Raw genomic sequence first — 25,964 nt, 5'->3', positions numbered from 1 at the left:
ATAATATTTTTTAAGTTTTTTTTTATTGAAGTCTAGTTGATTTATATTTTTTTAAAATCAAAGTATAGTTGATTTACAATGTTGTTAGTTTCTGGTGTACAGCATAGTGACTCAGTTATATATATACATTCTTTTTCAGGTTCCTTTTCATTTATAGGTTACTACAAGATACTGAATATAGCTTCCTGTGTTCTACATTAGGGCCTTATTTATTTTATATATAGTAGTTTATATCTGCTAATCTTAAACTTCTAATTTATCCCTCTTCCCTTTTTCCCTTTGGGAACCGTAAGTTTGTTTTCTGTCTGTGAGTCTTTCCGTGTTAAGAAAGTTCATCTGTATCATGTTCTTAGGTTCCACATATAACTGGTATCATATGGTATCTGTCTCTCTCTGTCTGACTGACTTCACTTAGTATGACGACCTCCAGGTCCATCCGCGTTGCTGCACCCGGCACGGCTGCATTCTTCTCTACGGCTGAGTAGTAGTGCGTCGTGTCTGTATGCCACGGCTTCTGTATCCAGTCGTCTGTAGGTGGGCGTGTAGGGCATGTAGGTTGCTTCCATGTCTTGGCTGTTGTAAACAGTGCTGCTAGGGGCTCGTGATTAAACGCAGCAACATACGATTGAAGATTAAGTGGCTTGAGGCACTCATTTATTTACTTAGCACCAGATTAAGCGCTCACTCCACAAACGCTTCATTCCAAAAATGTGTTCAAGGAGATGCTAGTTGTACTCTTGTGCTTGACCTTGAAGACACAGCACTGAATATTAATAGCTAAGCCTTATCAAGCACTTACCAGAGGCCAGGCACGGTTCTTAGTGCTTCATCTACATCAACTATCTGAATCCTCAAAACTTAATGTGGTACTAGGTTCAATATTAGGTACTATGATTATCCCCATTTTGCAGGTGAGAAAATTGAGCCAAGGGGATCAGTGACTCACCCAAGCTTCCACGACTTGTAACTGACAAAGCTAGGACTCAAGCCTAGGCTGTCTGGGTTCAGAGCTCACATGCTTACCCACCCTGGTAAGATACAGACAGGGAGTCCACAGGGTAAAAAGGGGCAGCAACCTTAACTAAGGAGGCAGTCAATCATTGCAAACCATGGGCAAGACCAGGTTTGAAAAGAACAGGGAAACAGTGGTTAAGAATAATGGAAACACTTTCAGACAGGCAGCTAGAGAAGGCTTCTCAATGTAGGTTGAGAAATTGTCTGAAGGATGAATATGATCAGACACAAAATGGCAAGATGGCTGGGAGAGAAGACAGCTCAGCAGAGGGGTGGTCTTGAGGCAGTGCACGGCTTGCTGTGTTTTAGAGACGGGAAAATGGCCATTGCTGAGTTCCAGAGGCCAGCAGGGTGAGTGCGTCTCATTGCCATGGGGGTGGGGGGACATTGGTCAACAGACTTCTTGGTAAAGCACCAAACAGCAAATATTTTAAGCTTCGGGGGCCACGTGGGCTGCCTCACAATGACTCAGCTCTGATACCGTAGCGTGAAAGCAGCCGTACACAAAAAATGGATGACGTGTCTGTGTTCCAAGAAAACTGTATGTACAGACACTGAAGTTTAACTTTCACAGTTCCACAAATGGCACGTATGTCTGTGAAGACACATGGGACAGTCGCACTAGGTACATTTCCAACAGAGCAGGTAACCTCTTATGATATTTGACGCATCGTGACCTTGGAACTCGGGTAGGTTCTGTCAAAATATAAGTCACACCAGTAAAAGCAAGAGGTAATTTTGAATAAAAGTAATGACTAGGCTATTGGGTTATTTAATCATCCTACTAATCAGGATTCTCCAGGAAAACAGAGTCAATAGGATGTACAGGTGTAGGGAGACATTATTAGGGAATGGGCTCATGCAACGAGGGGGCTGAAAAGTTGCAGTTGGCTGTCTGCAGGCTGGTGCCCCAAGAGCCCGTGCTGTTGTTCCAGTCCAAGTCCACAGGCCTGAGAAACAGGAGCACCAAGGGCAGGAAAATCAATGTTCCAGCTCAAACAATGAGTGAGGAAGGGCTGACCCCTTCCCTCCTTGCCCTTTTTGTTCCTTTCAGGCCCTCCTGGGTGGGGTGATGCCACCATACAGGGAAGGGCACACTGTTTGACGGGGTCCACTGATTCCAACGCTAATTTCATCTGGAAACACCTTCACAGACATTCCCAGAGATTACATTTAACCAGTTTACAGGCAACCCATGATCTGGTCAAGTTGACACATAAAACTGACCATTACAATCTGCTAAAGAGGAGCAAATGATATGATCACCCAGGAAAGAGAAATACTGGCAAAGATAAAAGGAATGCTCCGTCTTTACAAAGAGGGTGGCAGCCAGCCAATGGGTGTCATCATTCAAAGAGTATTTGCGATTCATCACTGCCCTAAAGATAGGCTTACCATATGATCCCGCAATCCCACTCCTGGGCATGTATCTGGAGGGAACTCTAATTTGAAAAGACACATGCACCCCAATGTTCATAGCAGCACTATGTACAATAGCCAAGACATTGAAACAACCTAAATGTCTATCAACAGAGGACTGGATAAGGAAGCTGTGGTATATTTATACAATGGAGCACTACTCGGCCATAAAAAGAATGAAATAATGTCATTTGCAGCAACATGGATGGACCTGGAGATTATCATTCTAAGTGAAGTAAGTCAGGCAGAGAAAGAAAAATACCATATGATATCACTCATATGTGCAATCTAAAAAACCAAAACCAAATGAACTTATTTACAAAATAGAAACAGACTCACCAGACATAGTAAACAAACTTACACTTACCCGGGGGGAAAGGGGGTGGGAAGGGATAAACTGGGAGTTCGAGATTTGCAGATTCTACTATACATAAAATAAACAATTTTCTTCTGTATAGCACAGGGAACTATATTCAATATCTTGTAGTAACCTATAATGAAAAAGAATATGAAAACGAATATATGTATGTGTATGTACGACTGAAACATTATGCTGTACACTAGAAACTGACACATTCTAAACTGACTACACTATAATAAAAAAAATTTGTAATCTGTAATGTATTCCTTATTCTAAATAAATGTTAACTTTTACAACTTTTTTCATAACTATATCCTTTTTCTTAGAGAGCCCTCAAATTGTAAAATCTTCAAGGCCTACTGACCTGGAACGAGCTCTGATTAAGCACCTATCAGATGAGCCAGACGTATCTGGATGCTAGAAATACAGCCCTGAATGGAACAGACACTTGGTGACCTTAACACATGTCCGCATGCTGACACGCCTTTGAAAGGCAGAGTCCTCTCCCTTTGAGTTCAGGCTGGACCTCGGGACTTGTTTCTAAGGAGCAGAAACCCGTGCAGATGACACTGGGCAACATCCAAGACTAGCCCTAAGATACGCTGCAGTTTCTTCCTTGCTCTTTCCCTCTGGAAAGCATCAGCATCATGGAAAAGTCCACATGGGGAGGAACTGAGGCCTCCAGCCGACAGCCATGTGAGCATGCATCTTAGACGCAGGTCCTCCAACGCCAGTCAAGCCTGCAGATGTTGGCAGCCTCGACCAACATCTTAACTGTATCGTGACTGCTTACAAGAGACCTTGAGCCAGAACCATCCATCCAGACTGTTCTCAGTGACTCCTGACCTCAAAGTGTGGGAGATAAGAAGTGTCTGTTCTTTTCAGCTGCTAAGTTTTGGGGTTGTTTGTTACATAGCAAGAGATAAATGCACCAACAAGAGTCCTGGCTTCATGATTCACATTCTGATGTTTGTTTGGTGGGCACTGAATAAACGTTTTTTTGAGAAATTGATGAATGACAGTAAATTAAATAAATGTATCAAATTATCATCATCCATTTGTTTACCAAATATTTATTGAGCTGCACCTTATGTTGATCTGTGTTCTAGGCATCAAGCTAGAACAATAAATGAGAAAGAAAAACCCTCCCCTCATGGGGCTTCCAGTCTGGTAGAAAACCAGGTTTCTGCTCTGTCGCTGATGCTCACTCACTGCAGGACGCTGGAACCACGCCTCCGTTTCCCAGGTATGTGCATTATCTGAGTTAATCCCCACCACAGCCCCTTCTCCCTCACCCACCTCCATGCTGGAGCCCTTCCCAGACTCCCCTGCAACCTGGCCACGTGACACACTTCAGGCCAGCGAGACGTGAGCAGGAGATCTCTGTGAGACTTCTGGGCAGGTCCGTTGTCTCACAAAGGAAAAGATGTCCCTGGTTCGACCTGTCCGTCTTCCTTGCCTTGAGAGGAAAGCGGTGAGTCTTCCTGGAAGCATACAGAAGAAAGAATAGCAAAGCTCTGACATTCTCAAGCCACTGAAACATAACAATAACTTCCTGCTTCTGGACTTCCTTTTAAGTGAGGGGGTAAATAACTTAAGTCTCTCATGGGGTTTTGTGGTGGTGGTTGCCACTTACATCTGAAGGCATTCCCAACTGATCTAATAAAATCGAAGCAGAGAACGATTCGTTAGCCAAGGTCACAAAGCCAATGAATGGAGTGAGCCAAAAGAAAAACCAGATTTAACTGACCTCGAAATCTAGACTGTTCATCATGATGTTACGTTGTCACTGTGGTTTTCCACTAGTAAGCAAAAACACTCGAGCAAATGTATTCGCTCCAGATAGAGTAACTAGACTATCTGATGTTGCCTCAAACTCTAGGACATTCAATCCACATTTCAGTTTTAACAAGTACTTAATTGCAAATTTCTGGGCGGCCATAGAAAGTGCTGAGGAATTCTTTAATATTCATGATGATGTTGAAAATATGCTAACCGTGGATTTATCTTTCAGAGGAAATTAATAAAGATCCCATTCCTTGAGGGTCCCTTCAGGAAAATATGGGGCATCAACAATGTGCCTCCTCATTTACTCCTATCTTCCATTTTAGAGCTAAGGCTGCAGGGTGCAGGGTCAGGGTTAAACTCAGCCCTGCCATCGCCTAGAGCCTGCACCACTGCAGGGGACGGGGAGGGAACAGTAAAATGGGTCCCATATGTGATAATAGACTAAATCGTCCTGGACATGGCAGCAACTCTGACAGTTTATACATGAATGCATAAAGTCTGGGGAAATGCTCTGGTGGTCAGTGTGGACGTGAAATAAACATGGGTCAGTTCCTGCTCCAGCCCCATCTAGCTGTGACGTTAGGGAAATCTCACAATCTCTCTAAGCCTCAGTTTCTTCCTCTATGCAATGGAGAGAATATTAATACAACCTCCTAGAACTGCTCCAGGAACTCCATGGGGCAAAGCTGCTGGGCTCCCGGCAGGCTGCCCAGCCAGCCCTTGACGAGTATTAACGGTTACCATTATTGTAATCATTGCACCATATTTCCTCCCTCTATGCAACGGAGACAGTTTTGTTTTGATCTGGGTATTTCTTCTCGACAATTAGGTGCGCTCTCAGTACTAGAAGGAATATGTCATAACCCGACAGCAAATGATCTCTGCAAAAGCAAAATGTCCTGAATTCTGCTAAAAAACAATCTGTTTTCTGTACCCACGGCAGAGAACAAAATGCAAAGAGAACACGGTGAGGATGCCTGGGGGTGGAGAGCAGAGGGTTTTGCTGGCCTGGCTGGGAGGTTATTTCTGCTACCCCACCCTGTCCCCTGCGACCACTTCCCCTCTTGTCCTCACTGGCCTGGTTCTCCCTTCTCAAGCCTGTTCTGCAGCTACACCAGCACTTTGTTTTAAAATAGATGCCTGATCTCACTCCTCAAAAGTAGTGTCTTGGTTTATAGGAGAAAGACCGAACACAGCCGGCGGTTCCCTAATTTCCAAGGAAGACCTGTGGTCTTCGAACGTGGCCCCCCGGTCTTCATGTCCCCTGGGATGAGGGCTGGCCTGGTGACTTTCTAACAGACAGACATGGTGGAGCATCACTTCGTAATCAGGGGACCGAGGACCGGGACGTCCACCTTGCTCACAGCTTCCATCGCCTGCTCAGCTTGTACGCTTTGATGAAGCAAGTGGCCGTGCTGGGAACCTCCTGTGGCAAAGAGCTGAGGGAGGCCTCTGATCAGCAGCAAGAAAAGACCTGAGGTCCTCAATCCAACAGCCCTCGAGGAAGCCCATGTACCAACAGCCACATGAGCTTGGAGGCAGACTCTTCTCCAGCTGGATGAGACCTCAGACTACACTGACACCTTGAATGCAGACTTGTGGGAGACCCAGTGAAGCAGGGTCCAGATTCCCATCCGCAGAAACCGTGAGAAAATAACTGTGCCTTGTTATAAGCTGCTATGGGCAGGGAGGATATTTTGTTACACAGCAAAAGATAACGAATACAGACCAACCCAGTCAACCCATAATAAAGAGGAAGAAAGGAAAGAGCCGGATCAGGAGCTAGCATCTCTGGGCTCTGGCCACATTTTACCATCCAACTACATCGGTGGTCTTAGAAAAGGCATTTCCCTTTCTTGCCTCAATTTCTTCTTCTATCAAAGACAAGGGTTGAATTGGGGATTGTAATTTTCTGTAGTTTTTCTCCTTAAAAGTCTTGTGATGTTTCACCCTGGGCTCACATTCTACTCAGCAACAATCAGTATTAGACAGACACTGTCCTCATGAACAGGGATGGGGTTTCCGCTCACCCCAGGCCTCACCCGGATCAGGCATGGCAGGTGAGGCCGTGGTCCTGAAACAATGACCCCTTGCAGTAGGCTGGTTCTTCTGAGGAGCAGACCGGCAGATGCCAAGTTGGGGGAAAACACACAAGACATTTCCTGGGGGAAACTCATAGGACAGGAACATGGGGAGGGAGCCAGAGGAGAAGAATGAGACCTCAGCTCTGGTCTGACCCCTGCAGAGGAGAGAAGAGAGAACCGGTGGGTAGGGGAAGTCTGAGACTGTGGCGCAGTTCTAAGAGAGTTCTGGCAAAGCCCATGCCTCCCAGAAGGGAGCCTGCTTTAGTTCCCAGGTCGCAAGCAGCCGCTGGAAAGGAGTAACCTGAAGGAGCCGTGGGCTCAGCACAAATGTGGATTTCAGAGCAGGCATCCGGGCCCCCGGCAATTACAGCCCCTGCCCTGGGAGCCCCGAGAGACACATGTCCATGGCTTCCACGTCCCCTGGGGTTCCTTTTAGTCTAAAAATCCCACCCAAATGTGGGGCCAACAGGATGAACATGGCCTGCAAGTGCATTTTGATTGGCTTGTGGTGTTTAATAAAAGACACAAATGAACTTACAGAACAGAAACAGACTCACAGACATAGAAAGCAAACTCATGGTTAACCAGCGGGAAAAGGGTGTGGGAAGGGATAAAATGGGAGTTCCAGATTTGCAGATACTAACTACTATATATAAAATAGATAAACAACAAGTTTATACTGTATAGCACAGGGAACTATATTCAGTATCTTATAGTAACCTATAATGAAAAAGAATATGAAAAGGAATGTATGTCTGTATATGTATGACTGAAATATTATGCTGTACACCAGAAATTGACACATTGTAAACTGACTGTACTTCAATCTAAAAAAATTAGCTGCAGCACCAAAACCTCTGCTCACAGACAAAAATTTTGATACATTGGACAGCATCAATATTTAAAACATGTGCTCTGTGAAGGACACTGTTGAGACAATAAAAAGATGAACCACAGACTAAAAGAAAATATTTGCAAATCACATATATGACCAAGGATCTGTATCCAGAATGTCTGTTTAGAAACTTTCTAACTAAGATAAGAAGAAAACAAACCACCTAATATTTTTAAGTGGGAAAAAAATTTGACCAGACGTGAATAAGAATACTTACCGATGACAAGCAAATGAGAAAATGTTCAACATCTTGAGTCACTATGTAGAGAGACTACAAACCTATGAGAATGGTTAAAATTAAAAAAAAATATATCAAGTGCTAGTTTTAATAGAGCTGATGTCTTATTAAATAAAATAATGTGTTTGATACGGGGCAAATAACACATCCCTAATACACATTATTGAAAATTTCAAAAGAAAATTAAGAACCGGAGCTTTAGAAGAGAAGGCTAGAAAGGAGAGAGAGGGACTAAAATCGGAATCAAATGTCACTGTAGAGGAGTTCACCTCAAAGGAATTAATTTCTCTTCCTAAAAATTTCAACTACTACCAGGTCATCTGCCGTTTTACAGGACCAGTAGGATGGTATGAAAACAACGTCACATTTACCAAACATCTGCTGTTTCTCAGGTACTTCACTCGGACTCTCACATTGCTAGTCCCAGGTTATAGATGTGGCTCAGAGAAGTCAGTAGTTCGCCCAAGGCCACACAGCAAATAAATAGCAGAGCCAGAATTTCCAAGATGCTTGTTGTCTCCTCTTTACACAATACAGCCTTCCAAACCGGGAAGACACAGCAGCAGAGAGAGTGATGTTGCTCCCTCAGGGGAAATTTCTCACTTTATTTAACAAGCTTCCTGCACACATAAAATCCTTCCTCCCATCCCCACCACCACTTTCCGGCCGGCTGAGCTCCTCCATTTTTAGTCTTCTATTAGGCACCTGCCTCTCCCCCACATCTACACCCCCCACCCTGCTATGTTAGCCAGTGTTACTCAACATGTTGTTCATTTGCACCCCCCCCCCACCAAGGAAGAGTTTTAGACATTTTTTCTAATTACCTCCCCCTCGATACATTAATACCACAGATACACTGTGTATCTGTTCATGTACTGTGCATATTTGTGTGATCTGTAAAAAGACTATAATTTTTGAGAAATCAAGAAACAGTGTGGCCCCCTTGAGGGCAGTTGTGTGTCCCCTGGGAACGTGGGTGTCGGGGTGGTGGCAGCAGCAGCAGCAGAGTATGAAACGGGGCTGAGCTGGGGCCCGGCGCTGCTGTAGGAGCTTTGCCGGCAGCACCTCGCCCGGCCCTCTGCTCACACGCTGATTTCCGGGCATACCCAGAACTGGGAAGCTGCATTATTCTACTGGCCCCTTCTTGAAAATGGAAAATTTTACTTTCATTTTGCTCTTCCCCAATCTCTCTCCACTGTTGTCCACTTACAGACTAGAAGCAGAAGTGAGTCTAGGAAAGTAAAACCACAGGACAATGTCCGCTTCTCTTCCAGGTGGCAAGATTCCTTCCTCCTCCTCATCCATAATTCCGTACTTTTCCCAGCTTTTAAAGTGTGTTCTGAATTGTTCCTTTAATTTCAAAGGTCCTTCTGAGTCACTGTTCCCAGAGAAGGATTCACACTTTGAAAACGTCCTAAACCAGCTAGAAAATCGAGATGGCTAACCTTCACAACCACTGAGCTCGGTTCTTTTCAAGGATTGTCAATATTTCATTTTTTCAACAACTGCCATTTTACAGGTGAGAACTGGAGGCTCGGAGAAGTCGGTTAATTCACCCTCGGTCACATGAGGACATGTGGTGGCCAGCCTGGCTGCAAATCCAGGACAGACTGGCTCCGGGTGTATGCTGCTAACCGCAATGAGAAGCCACCGCTTAATTTTAGTCTATCACTTCCCTCAAAGTGGGAGGAAACAGAAGTTGGAGATTTTTCAAAGGGGGAGGGGGTACCTCTGTGTTTTATCTAAGTTTATTCTCCCAGCCACAAAAGAGTAGCCTGGAGCTTAGTAGCACACAGAATTTTCTTTTAGTGGTGCTTCTGATACCTGATTAAGATTTGCTGCCCGGCCATTTACTTTACTGCTTTAGCAAGCGATTTCTCTCTTCCTAGTCTATTACTATATTATAAAGTGATTCCCTCAAGGGGGAAACTTCCCAGCGAAGACGAGACTCCAAGGGGAAAAGCTCACCCTCTCACACTTTGCCAGAGGTGCCCAGGATCTCCCACCAGATTTAAATCATGAACTGTGTTTTCTACGTTGCTCAGATTTGCTTTTCCACATGCTCTTCTTTAGCGTGGCTTGTATTATGGTAACCTTGAATCGCTTCCTGTGTTCTTGGAGAATTAAGTGAACATTCTTTTAGGGTTTTTTTCCATAGTAAAGGGAAGAAAAAACTTTATGTCTGTAATGATCTATAATATTTCTCTTCTATTATGTATGAAATAACCAGGAATATGCCTTCAGCTATGCACTTGATACAAATTATCTCTAATCCCTTTGACAGCTTCCAGTAAATGTCCTGACACCCAGTTTCAGATAAGAAAAGGAATCTCAGAAAAGGGAAGTGACTGGCCTGGGAACACACAACGGAGTATTGACAGAAGCAGATTTCAAGCTCCCGTTTTACTATTCCCAGGACTCACATGATTTGCAGTAACAGCATTTTCCACATGTGGCCAGAATATTAGTCAAAAAACCTTTTTTTCTGGCATCCTTGAAACTTCCAGCAGAAGTCTAAAGTTTCTATTTCTAACCCAACAAATGCCCCGCCTCCTAAAAAAAATTCTTGACATTTTTTTTTTAATTCTTTGGTTCTTGAAACTGGCAGCAGACTTCCAGTTTCTGGTCCAGCATGTAAGACGCTTAGAAGTCACCACTTTTTCATAGCAACAGGTCAAACCTGAACAAACTGAAAAATTAATGCTCTTCTTAGATCAGCAAGACAGTGAGATCACAGGGCAAACCACTGCCCCCAAACTGGAGGGACAGACAGGTGAACACAGAAAATCACAACTTACTAGACCACCGATCTTCTCGGGAGCCAGTGCCAGGGTAGGGAAACCAGAATTGAAATTGACGAACTGTGGGCAGCTTCATGTGGACAAATCTGAGACTCAAAAACTCCAGGGGTACCCAGCCACGGGGTGGGGGGGGGGGCACATCTTATGAGTCTTATTTGACCAGCTTCTCACAGTGAATATCTGTGAAAAGCTCCCTCGGGCTCCCAGCAGGGGAGGGAAAAGGAGCCGTGCTGAACCAGGCCAGGGCAGTCTGTTCTTCTTAACCAGTCCTGCCCTCAGGAGAAACTATTTAAGCAGGACTTAACCTGCTGGGATTTTATCAGAGCCTAAATGACATATGGAAAGGAAAGTACCTAACTTCAGGTCCCTGTAGCTTTCCACGGGGAGAAAGAGAAACAGCCAGCTCGAGCCCACTCTAGCCACCCGCCCCACCTAAGGGTGTGAGGAAGATGAACCGAAAGGCACTTGCAGGAGTCACAGGCTCACAAAAAAGACTGAGGCTTAACCAGAGGACCACACAATACTTCCCCTCCCCTCCCGCCTCACCACATCACTGAACACCTACAGCAGTTCCTTTTACCTGGCACATCAAGTCAGGCTATTAGTTAAAAAAAAAAAAAATTACAAGGCATACTAAAAAGCAAAAAATACAGTTTGGAGAGAGAGTATGCATCAGAAGCAGACTCAGATGTGGCCAGGATGGTGGACTTCTCAGACTGGGAATTGAAGGCAACTATGATTAAGAGATGCTAAGGACTTCAGTGGGTAGACAGCGTGTAAGAACAGATGGGTCTTGTACGCAGACAGAAATTCTGAGAAATAATTAAAAAGAAATGCTAGAGATAAAAAAAACCACTAACAGAAATGAAGAATGTCTTTAATTGGTTCACTAGTAGACAGGATATGGCTGACGGAAGATCTCTGAGCTTGAGAATGTATCAATAGGAGCCTCATAGACCAAAAACCATAGAGAATGAAGACCGAAACAAACCAGAATGGAATGTCTGAGGACTGTGGGAGAACTGCAAAAGGGGGAACATGTGTGGGAGGGGAAGGAGAAGAAAGAGAAAAAGCAACAGAAGAAATATCTGAAGCCCTAATGAAGGGAATTTCCCCCAAATTAATGTCAGACACTGAACCACAGATCCAGGAAGCCCAGAGACATCAAACAGGATCAGTGCCTACATCCAGGCTACATCGTATTTCTATGTAGAACCACCTCTAGGCATATCATATGTAAACTTCAGAAAACCAAAACCAAGAAAAAAAAATCCCTGAAGGAAGTCAGAGGGAAAATCACCTGACTAAGGGACAAAGATTAGAAAGATATCTGCATTCTCAGAAACTAAGCAAGCAAAAATAGTAAGAGGGAAATACTGGGTTTGAGAGGGGAGAAAACAAAAACAAAACACCTGAGAATTCTGTCCCGGGCAAAATTATCCTTCAAAAGTGAAGGAGAAATAAAGACTTTCTTAGACAACCTAAGATTGAAAAGACTTGTTGCCAGCAGAGCAGCGTGGTAAGACATGTAAAAAGAAGTTCTTTAGAGAGAAGGAAAATAGGTCAGACACTCCGAGCTACATGAAGAAAGAAGAGCATCAGAAAAGGAGTAAGTGAAGGTAAAATAAGGATGTTTATTTTTCTTATTCTTAATTGCTTTAACAGATAACAGTTTGTTCAAAATAATAACAGCAACAATGTATTCACGTATAGATGTGTCTGTATGTATATACATGCTCATGTATAAGTGAAGTGAATGACCGCAATGACGCAAGGGATGGGGAGCAATCAGGATGACGCATGTTACGAGATGCTTGTACTGCCTGTGAAGTGGTGTAGTGTTATTTGAAAGTTGGACTTGGATCAATTATAAATGTATATATCTGTGTGTGTAAATGTGTATGTGCATAAGTGTATATTGCAAATTCTAGGGCCGCCACTGAAAGAAGCAAGAAACACAGCCACACAGCCTACTGCACGCGCGGCCTGGGAAAGCTACCACCCCTCTCCGGTGGGGAAACTGGGCTCTGGACCCAGACTGACCAAGCAGGCCGCAGGCAGCCGTGCTCGCTTAAGCTTCTCAGCCGGAAAGAGGTGTTATTTTTACTCCCTCGCGTGGCCAGTCCAGACACGCGTGGCCCTACCTTCAGTGCAGGGCAGGGCCCAGCAGTTATAACCCCAGCAGCTCCGTCCCCTCTGGGACCGTCTGCAAAATGATGTCGGCTTGCTGTTTCCTTACCTGTTAGTGTCCGTGCCCTCAGAACCTGAAAGCCAGATTTTAAAAGATGAAAACCGCAGGTGCGTGTCTTGTTCACATCTGTCTCCCAGGCCCAGCACGGTGCCTGGCTCAGGGGGTTTCAAGAAAGAGCGGGAAAGAAGGTGGAGGATGGAAGGAGGGAACGATGGGAGGGAGGAGGGAAGGAAAGAGGGGGGAGGGGCGGGGAGAGGAAAGGAGGAAGGAATGAGTTTCCTAGAAACTGCTTCAGCTGAATCTCTTAGGAAAAGTTTGCCATGAAGTTTTAGACAGAGTAAGGGTCAAAGTTCTGCCTTTTTACTGCTTCAGTGCTTGTAAAGTGTGTGTCAGCAGCTCAGCCAGAGAAGGATAATGCCATTGATCAAAGGGATGAGGGAGGAGGCGAGGGTTGAGGGCAGAGGGATGCTAGGATGCTGCTGAGAAATACACTGAAAGCCTTCAGCCTGGAAAGTTGAAACCTGGTCAGGGACGGGATAAAACCTAACTATTCTCACTCAAAAAAGCTGCCTCTCAGCTCGGCACGGGCATTGGGACAGAACCCCTACAGGCCAAAGGGACGAGCCTGAAAGACAAGTCTTAGGACAGTAAAGACGGAGAAGCAAGCCGTGGCCCTTGAGCAACGGGACAGGCAAAATAAATCATCCGTATGTCCATCCGTCCATCCAGTGACTACTCGCTGGCTGCCCAAGTCAGGCACTGCTGTGGACACGGGCATGGCTCTCTCTCTCAGGAAGTTCACATCCTGACATGGGAGACAGTCCACAGGTAAGCCAAGAAATAAATGGGATAACACTGGGTCCTAGCAAGGACCCAGGAGAAAATGAGACAAGATTATACGTGGAGTGACTCAGGACAGTAACTTCAGGTGGCGAGCTTAGAAAAGCCCTCGGAGCAGAAGGGTTCACTTGGCGGGGCGGAGACTGCTGTCCTGACAGAGGCCTGTGTGCACCCTGGCCCTGGGCTGCCTCTGGGACCTTAGTTTCAGGAGAATCCCCCACTGAGTCCCAGTGAGAATGGCTCGCTGTGCTTAAAGGTGGCTTGTGACACACACTTGTTTTCCTCCTGGGGGTCTGGAACCTGGGTACCTGTTAGGTACAGGGTGCTGCCTTAACCAGCCCCTACTGGAAACCCTGGGCACTGGGTCTCTAATAAGTTTCTGTGGTTGGACAGTGCTCCACACAGGATGTCACTCCTCACTGAGGGTGGAATTAAGCCGGCTCTGCCTGCCACTGCTGGGAGAGGACCCCCGGAAGCTTGCTTCTGGGATCCCCTAGACTTCACCCCACACGGCTTTTCTCTTGGCTGACTTTTCTTTGTATCTTTTCACTGTAGTAAATCATGGCCGTGCTGGGTACTGGGAGTCCTCCTGGTGAGTCCTCAAATCCCAGCATAGCCTCTTTGAGGACATGACATTTGAGCTAACCCCTAAATGAGAAAAGAGCCAACCCTGGGACGATCTAAGACAGAAGTATCTCAAGCAGACAGAACAGCTTGTGCAAAGGCCCTGAGGCCAAAATGAGCTTGGTGGGTTTTAGAAATTAAAAAAAAAAAAATTAAGTGTAGTTGGAGCACTGTGCAGGGGAAGTTGAGAGGTGGCAGGTCAGGTGGAGTCTGATAAACCAGGTGGAAAATCTAAATGTGATTCTAAGTGGGGTGGGAAGCAACTGGAAGGCTTCAGAAGAAAATGACTTTGAATGAGGATAGCAGCAGGCAGGGTAAGGGAAAGTGGGGAAGATGTTCAGTAAGGCCCTCCTAAATGATAATCTTGACTCAGAAGTCCAGCCTCGTTCCTGCCACCTCCCATCTAAACTCAGGCCAAAGATTAGCAGCTAGTAGTTAAGGAGCCACGTTCAGTTGACAAATACTTTGGTTCCTACTATGCCCACCTCCCAAAATTTGAGTTAACCTCTTAAAATCAAAAGACAACCTGTGAAAGTTCACTTTTTGGACTTTTCTTTTAAAATGGGCACCACCCAGCACATGTAATCCCACGGGGCACCTGTAGCCGGCCATGCACCCAGGTCACCTTTGCACACTGTCCTCTTCCCCACAAGCCCTCCCAGGCCAGGGGCAGCAGGTGTCCCAGTGAGACCTGGTGTGTATCCCCATGACATGCTGTGTTATCAAGGAGCTTGCTCTTGTATTGGTTTATGGTTTGGTTTTTTAACGCATAGCTAGCTCTGTTTAGCTGAGCTATTAGTCTAAACCACATACAACTGCCATTTTTATAGTTTGAAAATGGTTGAATGTCAAGTTTCATATGGTTCACCCTAATATGTTTTCTATCTGGCCCTCCGAGGCCTTTGGGCTTGTGTTTTAGGCAGTTTTAACTTATTTCTGTTCGTCAAACTGCCATCAGAGAACTTGCTTCCAGGCCTTTACAAATGTTGTTCCCTCCCCCTTAAACTACTCCCCAGACTTCACTGGTGATGAAGTTTCCTCCAGGAAATGTCACCTGACTTCACTGTCAGGGCTGCTGTGTCCCCTGAATTCTCTCAAAAGGGCCATCTTCCTCCAATATAGATAATGACAGCTAACATTTATTTACTTATAGAATTTACTACACACTGATGCCAGACACTCTTCTAGTAAGTCTAATATATTAGCTATGCATGTCTCTTAATCATAGCTGGCAACGATCCCAGGCCACCTCTTTACTAGAGTATAATGGTGCAATGAAGATATCTCCAGGCACCTCGGAAATACTGCCTGTTCCGTTCCAGGTCACCAGAATAAAGCAAATATGGCAATAAAGCAAGTCACATGAATTAGTGTGTTTCCCAGCGCATATAAAAGTTATATTTGCACCACACTGTAGTCCAGTAAGTGTGCAATCACATTCTGTCTAAAAAAGCAATGTAATATACCTTAATTAAAAAACACTTAATTCCTAAAAAATGCTAACCATCATCTGAGCCTTCAGCAAGTCATAGTAGTAACAGCAAAGGTCGCTGGTCACAGATCACCATAATGAATATAAACAGGAAAGAGTCTGAAATATTGCAACAATTACCGAATTACCAAAATTGTGACACAGAGACACGAAGTGAGCAAAAGCTGTTGGAAAAAAGGCACCAGTAGATAGGCTTGATGCAGGGTTGCCTTAAACCTTCCATTTGGGAAAAAACCAAAAACAACAAAAAATGTAATATCTACAAAGAACAAAGTGCAAAATAACAGTAAAACAGTTTAATCCTCACAACAACACTAGGTGGTACATACTTCCATTAGTTCCATTTTACAGATGACAAAGCTAAGGCAAAGAAATGTGTTGTGATCAGCCCAAGCCCACGTGCCTAGTGAGTGGCAGCCCCAAGATTCGAATCCTATATTTTTCCAGAGCCCATGCCTTTCCCACCACACTCTCCTGTGTCCTCATTGTAATGACTGTTGTCTCCCCGCCTCCCCGGGACTGAAAGTTCTTCAAAGGCAGGGCCAGTGTCTACGCTTGCCTGAGGTGTACGTGCGGTGCCTCCTTCAATGGGATCTGGCACAAAGAAGGTGCCAAACGCATTTTTTATTTACCGGACTTGACAGAGGAAGAGGCGGTAAGGAGGTGCCGCCCCAATACCAAGGGGTGTGCGATCTTTTTTAAAATGTCTTGAACCAGTGCTGATTAGGCAGCTCGAGAACTGATTTAAACAGAGGGAGCACAGAACTAAGAAGGGAGAAAGCAAGCAGGAATGGGGCTTTAATGGGCCCATTCTGCGGGGTGTGTGGGCAGAGAGTGTCACCACAGGATATAGCATTTGACTCTCCCCAGCAAAAGTAGGTCACTGGTGGAATAAATGGTCACAGAGACATTTCTTGCATTTTGATACTCTTAGAGTAGTAGGCAGGAGGGAAATGTTAGGAGAAAGAGAAAACCTGAGGCATTGGAACATGCTGGATGACATCTGATCCACAGACGTCTGGCTAAATAATTGTGGTCTGTATAATTTTAATATTCATTTTTTATTTGACTATTTACTATGCACTTAATATGTGCTTAGTATTTACTTTCTAAGCAAATAAATAAAAAAGCGAACAAAGTCACTAACAACCTGGAGAGTATATTCTAGAGCCACACAGCCCAACACAGCAGCCGCACAAGGCCACTGAGCACTGGAGAGGTGGCCAGTTGGGACTGAGATGTGCTGGGAGTGTAAAACAGACAGCAGATTTTGAAGACTTAGTCCAAAAAATGAATCTAAACTATCTCATTAGCAATCGTTTTATATCGATTTGATGTTGAAATGATAATATTATGGATGTATTGCATTTAATAAAACATACTGTTGAGATAGGCTGGGACGCGGGACCCTCTACCACAGTGTTTGCACTTGGACTAACGTCTCCTTGAGCAACAGGACATAAAGAAACTCTAAGGGACTAAAAGTAACTGCACGCAACCTATTATGAACAACAGGATACATATAGGCCACAAACCAACTGCCATCTCTGAGGTGCCAGGAGCTAAAGCAGGGCACTGCGCATGATCCCTGCACACGGCACCACCAAGGGGGTGCGCAGACCACCTAAGCCACCCCTCCTGCCCGATCCAGCACCTGCCCCTGTTGTTACCCCAGTTACGGACCCACGGGGCTCCTCCCAGGGAGTGAGTGAGGGCACCTGTTTGGTCTTGCTCCCTCGTGCTGTAGCACAAGCCCCAGTAAAGTGTTGCAGGAATTCTCATCTGGCCCCTTATCAATTTCTATGGGTTAAAGAGTCCAAGGGCCTGGGTTGGTAACACTATCATAATTAATTTCGCCTGTTTCTTTTTACCTTTAGAATGTATTCCCTAGAAAATCTTAAATGTCCTGTGTGGCTCGCATCGGATTTCCCTTGGGTGGCGCTGACCGAGGGGCTTCTAAGCTAGTGGATGCATGCAAGTGGCAATATAATAGCTTGTATTGACGACTGCTTTGGAGAGAAGTGAAGCAGGGCAAGAAAATGCAGAGAGATGGGAGGGGGACTCCGGCAGTACTTCATAAAGGCTGTTCATGGAACGCCCCCTTCTGAGGAAGCAATATTTGATTATCCAAAGTAGTAGTTAAATCTGGATTTTTCTAGGAAAAGACTGCTTAGATAAGCCTGTTCTTTCACTGTATTATTAGCCAAAATATTGAAAGAATACTCATAGGAAAACTGAGGGAATAAAAACAGTTGAAATATTTTGTTCCTCCTGGTATGAATGACTTCTAAACTTAGGAGCCAGGAATAATGATTTTCTCTTATAAACAGTCAGCAAACAATCAGAGAACAATCTTATTTGGGCACAAGTAGTAAAGATCTTACAAATAGATTTTCCCTTCCCTGTCTCTATTTGCAACCACATCATCCATTTTTATTTAATTCTGATAAAACAAAACTCACGTCTGATGATGGGGTGGGGGGGACCACCACCAGAGCTTCACGTCCCTTAAGGGCCTAGTTCAATTCCAAACAAGAACTGTTTCCTGTATCTACAGAGTAAATGCACAGCAGTCTGTTTCAAGTGGGCAGAGGCATGTCTAAAATCTCCTGTGGAAGAGTACTGCTATTACTAGAGTAGGGTAATTTGAGCCCCTCTCAAAAGTACAGTATAAAAAGGTAAGCCCAGATTAGAGAGTTCTGCCCAGGGGAAATGAAAATAAACAAATCGAAGCAGTGCAACTGTGAAGCTATAAAACGTGGTTGAACTTTGATCATCAGGAAGCCCTTAAAATGTCAGGTGTGGTGCGCGATCAGAGAGCTGTTTACTGGTTGACGGATTCCGTCATCTACGGTTGCCACAGGTTCATTGCATTTTAATTAAACTTGACAATGGACACTGTGTTTGATAATGGAACAATGAGACTGTGTACATGACCGACTCAAGTGCTGTGTTCAGTGGATTCAAATCCAGTAAAATAAATTATTTCAAAGTTTTTGGTTTCATATTGAGTGAACCTTAAGTATACATACCCAGATCACACTGTGTTGTTGACAACAAGCCCCACACACTAAAATCCTGCTGTAGACCAGATCCCTAAACGTGGGACTTAGGACTGTGCCTACCACTTAGGAAAGAGTTCTACTGTATTTGTTTTATTCCTAGATCTTGGCCGTACATGAATCAAAGACTCTGTCTCTTTTCATTCCCCACAAGGACAAAAAAGAAAAAAAGAAAACACAGAGAGTATTTCCTTTGTTTTCTCAAACTGTTTCCCTTTCCTAGTGATTCTTAAAAATTGATGTATGGCCAGTGGCTTAATGGTCAGTTCCTGAGACTGACTCATGCATTTGAGACATTATTTAGGGACTCATTAATTTTGTTCTAATCAATAATATATTACACTTTTAAAAATTAGGTTGTGGCCAGAGCTCCCAGTTACCCTTGAATAAGAAGAATGATTTATGTATTTCTGTACGTTGGCCCTTCAAAACTTGAAAGCAGTTGGAATAAGGAAGTCTATGCACCATGAATGGACAGCCACGTGTGTTTGAGGGCTGATTTGGAAACACAGATGTGACTCCTCCTTTTCCCCACACCACACACTGGTATATCTCATTTCTAACTCGCCCACGATTCCTGCGTCTGCAGAACCCACAGGTATATATGATTAGCTCTCCAATCAAAAAGAACAAGGATAAAAGAAACCCCAAGGTGGGCAAGTGTATAGCTCATTGGTAGAGTGTGTGCTTAGTAAGCACAAGGTCCTGGGTTCAATCCCCAGTACCTCCACTAAAAAATAAAATAAAAAATTAATTTAAAAATACATAAAGAAATCTAATTACCTCCTCCGCTCAAAAAGGAAACCCCAAAGGGCCCAGAAAGATTAACATGCTTAGCTAGAAAGTGATTAATCAGCCTCTTTGCTTCCTTGATTTCCAGTTGTAGAAATATGCCAAGAGGAAAAAAACCACATCTCCCCTAGTCCTATTAAGTAGAGAAAGAGTGCTAGTCTGACTCCAAAGCCAAGGCCGTAGATGAGGGTGTCGGGTGGGAACGTGGGCCCTCCCTAACAACAGAAAGACTTTCGCAGTATCCATTCCCAGACTATAAACATTCAGAGACTCCTAGCCAAGCGCATAATAAAAATTTCTTCTGTGTGTGTGTGCGCGCGTGCGCGCGCGCACGTGTGGCGCATGTGGTCTCTCGCTCTGATTTCCTGTAGTTCATACTATTCACGTGTAAATCGTGATGATTATTAGTGTGGTCTCTGACTTGATGCTGCATTTTCTCTGGAAGTTTCCAAAGCTTCCTGCTGAGAAGAAAGCATCTTTTAGGAGTTATTTGACTGGCCAAGAAATCTGTGTGTTCATTTCAGCAATTGCTAGATTTGAAGCAAGAATATGAAAACACCATCCACTGATAGTGATCACAAGAGAAATAACCCAGGAAAGCCTGTCTCTACAAACAGAAGAGGAACAAACACAGCATTCTTAACCCAAAACTCTAAAGACAGTCCTGCATAATAAATGGCGAATCTAATCCAAACGTCAAACCATGTTTGCTCCAAAAGGTGACACTCTGAAATTTTCCTACAACTGGTTTAGATCAAGAAGCAAATTTTCTCTCTTTTCACTTGGGAAGTAAACACTGGCTATAAGTCCCTTTTAAGAGATGAATCACTTCGCCCCTGCATCTGACACGGGATTAGGTCATTCGTTTGTTTCTGGGATATAGTCTACCCTTGACTACGACTCGTTTCCACAATTTGTTCAAACATTTTCTGGCAATTTCTGATTTGTTCAGACAAAGACCGGAAGCTTCAATCCCACTGAATTAACCGGTTGGGTTATTACCAAAGTGGAACAGAGCCAGAAAGCTGAAAACGTAACACAGCATGTTCTGTTGGGACATACTGTCTGCCTTCATAAAGGTAGTATCGTTCCTAGAACTCTCACCCACCAGTTAGCTCAGTGAGCTGAGAATGTTTTTCTTTCCTATTGTTTTTTTGTTTTTTTTCTTTTTAAACAGCAGGAATAGAAGAGATTGGTAATTAACCAGGTTAATTAACTGGTTAATTAACTCTTCTGCCTCTTGGAACATACTAGAAAGTAAAAGTAATCATCCTCTTTCTTATAACTTCGACATCTCAACACTGACATCTCTACATCAATCAACCAAAACGAAGAGAGGAGGAAGGAAAGGATGGAGGGAAGGAGGGAGGAAGAGAGAGGACAAGAAGAAAACCAATACAATGTGGGGGAAGGTGTAACTCAAGTGGTAGAGTGCATACTTAGCATGCACAAGGTCCTGAGTTCGATCCCCAGTATCTCCATTAAAAAAAAAACAACAAATAAATCTAATTACCTCCTCCCACTAAATACATCAATTAAAAAAATATATACAATGATTCACAGCTACAGAATACACAACCCAGAGACAACATCTGGGTAGACTAGTCTAAAAACTCAGAAGTCACTCAAGTAGCTACCATGTTCAATTAATACAAGAGTATGTTTAAATAATACCTCTGGTTTTCATGCCATTTAGAGTTTATCCGGGACTTTCACATCTATTGTTAATTGTTTTGTCTGGTATCATTAATCATCTTTTATATTGAAGAAAGCCAAGGATTAAAGGAGGCCGAATCATTTAAGGAAGATCACGCACCTAACACAAGGCTGAGCCAGAATGGACCTTGGTATTTCAGTCTTAGTTTACATTCCTTATCATGACACCAGAGGGGTTTTTTTCTGTTTATGCTATAACATTCCTGCATTGCTCACATTTTCATAGGTATCCCGCAATTTTTAGGAACCCGGACACAAAATTATTTTGTAAGAATCAGAGCACTGCACTCACTTGTAAGCACTACAGTGGTTCACAGCACAGTATCAGATGCCAACAACCAGTCCACCTCCTTCTGTTCTGTTCAGAAAACACCCTGGAATGGGTCTCAGGCCTATTTTCCCAGCCAGCATCTCTTCCTGTAGAAAACTACTCTCACTGCATAGAAGTGGGGGTGATTTTGCCTGCCAGGGGGACATCTAGCAACAGCTGGGGGTATTTCTGGTTGTCACAATGGGCGGGTGGGTAGGGGTTAGTACTGGCATCTAGTGGATCGAGGCCGAGGGTACTGTTAAACGTAATAACGCACAGGCGGCCCCACAGCAAGGAATGACAGAGCCCAGAATATCAATGCGGCCGGCGGTGAGGAACCTTGCTGCACAGGACTCCTGCTCCGGTCCCATCATCCTGGGGGCCTGTCCTCTGATCCCACACCAAAGACAGGCACAGGACCCAGTCCTGGCCAGCTGGGACCCCCTTGCCCACAGGACTTTTCCCAGCGACAACGAGGAAAGTGTTCTCTACTTCTCTCAGATCAAAAGCTTAAGGCCAACAAAATCTTAGTCCCACTAGACTGAGAATGAAGAGAGGACAAGGCAGGCAGAACCAAGAGGGAGAGAGAAAGAAAAGAGAGGGAGAGAGAAAGAAAAGAGAGAGACAGAGACAGAGACAGAGATCTAAAGACTATTGAATCAGGTCCTGCCTCCCTACCTCTTAAGCTTTTGAACTATGTAAGCCTATAAATTCTTTATAAAGGGATTTCTCTTAGGAGTTTTGCTTAAGCTAGTTTGAGGTGGACTTCTATGATTTCCAAGTAAGAGTCTTGGCTAATGTAGAAGGCGGCAAATGAGAGTAATATTATTTTAAGACTATCATAAATCATTTCTAACCAATATTTTTAAGAGCATATCACTCACCAATGGCAGTACTTCGGCTACTACTGCTAACAGATAGCACTGCAGTCCGTTAGTCAGAAGTAAAGTCTCTTCCACGTGAATTTAAAATAAGGGGTAACCAGAATCACCAATGTATTGTTTTCCTTTACCGAACAGGGAAGACACAAAGCTAAGGTTTGAAGCTCATCAACCTAGTATTTGAAATAATTTAAGGAGTCACAGTTGCCAGTGTGAGCCCAAAGTCAGATCCGAAGTATGAAGGCCATCACTTGACAGGAAACGTTCCATTCCAGAGGAGACCCACCTGAGTCTCTCTGACTCATCTCAAACAAGAGAAGTATGGGGCATTGTAAGGGACCTCTTCTAGACAACATTTCAAGGAATCTCCACTGGGATGGTTAAGAGGCATCTCAAAGTCAACATGTTTGGGGAGAGAGAACCCAGGAGGAGCAGGATGGGCTCTTGAGTTGAAGAGATGGAGCTGAGAGGTTTGGAGACTGAGACAATTAGGGTTCAGCAGGCTGGGTACCAGAGAGAAGAGGGGGCCAGGGAGAGAGAACTCCAGAGATCTGCCAAGGACCCACCTGAGGTCCTCAGCTGACTGCTGGTCAGCACACCCACCAGGAGAAACATCACGAGGCTTCGGAGAGAACCACCACTAGATTAGAGGGGACCATACTGGGGCTCACAGAGCCAGAATGGACGACCTCCTAATTCCCCAGCAATGGGCAGAACACTCAGAAGGGTCTTGCTTCAGTAGTAGGGAATAATTAGCCCCGGATGCTAACTGCTGCTCTGATCCTGCCTAACAGATCTTAAAAGCAAGACCTGAAAGGATCAAACTATTTCCGGGTCGTTTAACTGTATCCCAGAACAAAGCTTGAGAATATTCATGGAAACAACATAAAAACACCCACACTCAACAAGGTCAAATGCATATTGGCAAACAGCAAAAAGAAAAATTGCCAGGCAGGCAAAGATGGAGGAAAACAGGACCCAGCTGATAATTGTGAAGCAACAGAACTGCCAGGCAGCCCCCAGAACCATGAGAAATAATAAACTACTGATGTTTTAAGCCACAAATTTTGGGGTGGCTTGTTAAACAATAATAAATAACTGGGGAAAAAAACCCAAAAAGACATATATCTTCTCTCCTCTGGATTGTTGTACTGGCCTCCAAAATGGTTTTCCTGATTCCATTCTTACCCCCTATAAATATCTCAATAGCAGTCAGACTGATCTTTGTAATCTAGTCCAGGTCGTGTAAATGTGATGCTCCCAAGCCTCCCATGGCTCCCTATTTCCCTCAGAGTGAACAAAATCTCCACAACAACTCTAAGAACCCCACCCTCCCCACCGCCACCACACGCCTCTCCACCCACCCGGTGAAATATACTTGGGCCCCCAAAATGAAGCAAAGTTTTTTCCCTTTGTGCTTTCCCACTGAAGGCACGTCTAGAACATCCCGATGTCATATTTCACCCTCCCCCTCTCCGGAGAAGGAGAAATCCCAGCCATTAATTAGACCCAATAAAAAACACACACACATGCACACAAAACAAAAAAACAAAACTAACCTCAAGCCCAGGCTCCAACCACTATGTCCAAGAGCTCTAGCCTCAGAGCCTGTGCCTTGCTGGGTTCTCTTCCTGGAATGCTCTTCCCCAGTGTGGCCCCACACTGTCTTCTAAAGGTCTTCCTTGTATGAGAGCCTCCTCTGACTGCCTGCAGAAAACAGGGCCACTTGCTGGCGTTCCCTCTCCCCTCACCCCACCTCATTGTTCTAGGTAGCACCGCATCCTTTTGACATGCAATATGCGTTTCTTATCCATTTGCTGGTCTGTGCCTGGGGGCAGGGGCTTTATTGATTTTGACTCCTGCTCGCTCTCCAGCATGCAAAATGCTCTAATACCTGTAGTAAGCAATCAGTCAAAATATGTGTTGGATGAAATGAATGCAGATGAAATGAATGTATGATTGACTACTAAATTCAGAACCATATAAGGCCAAATATAAATTTTCTCCCACGGAGGTCTGCACTAAGAGGTTAGAAGGACTGCATTCCTGTAAATGTTCTTAGCCTCCAACTGCATCTCATCAGCTCTTGTAAATGACTTAATTTTTTGTTATTGTTAAAATTTTGTCTTCTTGCATCAGCAGCCCCCCTGATGGGCCCAGAGTGCCCTGAACCAGCAAGTGACAATGAGGAGGGCTTGCTCTCCCAAGGCTATAGGTAAGATTATATTTGCTAAGGTTGAGTCTGAAAAAGAAAAGGAAAAAAAAAGAAAAGAAAAGCAACTACAAGGACCACAAAGCGAATCAGAATAAAACAAAGCCAAATAGAAACCAATGTACAGAGTGTCAGGGAGTACAAGAGAGGTTTCTAGGATGCTAGAATATTCTATGTCTGCATCTGGTTGTTCTTTACTCGGGCTTATTCAGGTGTGAAAACCCATCGAGCTATACATTTATGATATGTATGAATGCATAATAAAATGTTTAAATAATATAAAAATAGTTATCTCAATGATCTACTTCTTAATAAAAAAAAAACTACACACTGTGCGATGTTTTTAAGATGCTAGAACAAGTATCTTCTCTATAGCACAGTGAACTATATTCAATACCTTGTAGTAACCTATAATGAAAAATATAAGGAATATATGTAAGTGTATGACTGAAACATTACGCTGTATCCCAGAAACTGACACATTGTAAACTGACTGTACTTCAATTTTAAAAAAAATTTTAATTAAAAAAAAAAAAGAAGCTATAGCAATCAGCTACTAGCCATGGGGGTATCGCACCTGTCCTCCTCCACGGAGCGCCCACCTTATGCTCAGTGTCTTACTGCGGTTGGGGGATCTCAAGGGAGGAATTAGGGACTAGATTTGCCCTCAAAACACTTCCCATGGGGTCAGAGCCAAGAGAGCAACAGATCGAATGAGCCAATAATGATAATGAAAATAGAAAAAAAAAAAAAAAAAAAAACCACCCAAAAACACGTGAATATTCACGAGGCCTTCCCCCAGGCACCATTCCATTTGGTAAACAGGTATTTTTAAATGCTAAACTGCACTGTAATAAATAGTGACAAATGGAAAACCATCCGTCACCCACCTTTTGAGTCAGGCCCCAGCAAGAGCCCTCCCGCCTGGTATCCTTCGAGCCAATTGAGCAAGACCGAGTTTGGTCCAGAAGCAAAGGAAAGCTTCATTCTCTGATGAAAGAACAGGCCCAAATTCTCGATCTAGAACACATGTGGTCCCCGGGGTCGAATTTATAGGGTTAGCGGGGCTGGGGCGGAGCTCGCTGGGGTGGAGCTCGCTGGGGCGGAGCTCGCTGGGGCGGAGCTCGCTGGGGCGGAGCTCGCTGGGGAGCAGGCGCAGTTGTCCTGCTCACAGCGCTGGGGGTCCAAGTGTCGTAAACGGCGCTTCTGCACACGGCCCTCCCGGCGGAAGTGTCGTGCACGGC

General features: G+C 44.3%; 2 long non-coding RNA genes across 6 annotated transcripts in view; one reads left to right on the top strand and one right to left on the bottom strand.

The window, feature by feature from the left end:
* Nucleotides 1-7,304, top strand: part of LOC116657846 — a 15,884-nt gene extending 8,580 nt beyond the window's left edge. For 4 of the 5 annotated variants that reach the window (XR_004312994.1, XR_004312991.1, XR_004312993.1 and 1 more), the window contains 4 exons: nt 3,121-3,771; nt 3,904-4,040; nt 5,412-5,549; nt 5,761-7,304. This is a non-coding gene — a long non-coding RNA (uncharacterized LOC116657846). The remainder of the gene's footprint in view (nt 1-3,120; nt 3,772-3,903; nt 4,041-5,411; nt 5,550-5,760) is intronic. The other variant, XR_004312995.1, reaches the window with a different exon arrangement.
* On the bottom strand, nt 4,035-25,931 carry LOC116657848. Its single transcript, XR_004312997.1, has 3 exons — nt 25,611-25,931; nt 24,068-24,215; nt 4,035-4,278 (listed from the first exon to the last, which is right to left on the bottom strand). It is a non-coding gene; the product is annotated as an uncharacterized LOC116657848 (long non-coding RNA).
* Nucleotides 25,932-25,964: the final 33 nt, after the last annotated feature.

Source organism: Camelus ferus, chromosome 19, assembly GCF_009834535.1.
Source record: "Camelus ferus isolate YT-003-E chromosome 19, BCGSAC_Cfer_1.0, whole genome shotgun sequence".
NCBI classification, from domain to species: domain Eukaryota; kingdom Metazoa; phylum Chordata; class Mammalia; order Artiodactyla; family Camelidae; genus Camelus; species Camelus ferus.
This window is presented reverse-complemented; position numbering and strand designations above follow the sequence as displayed.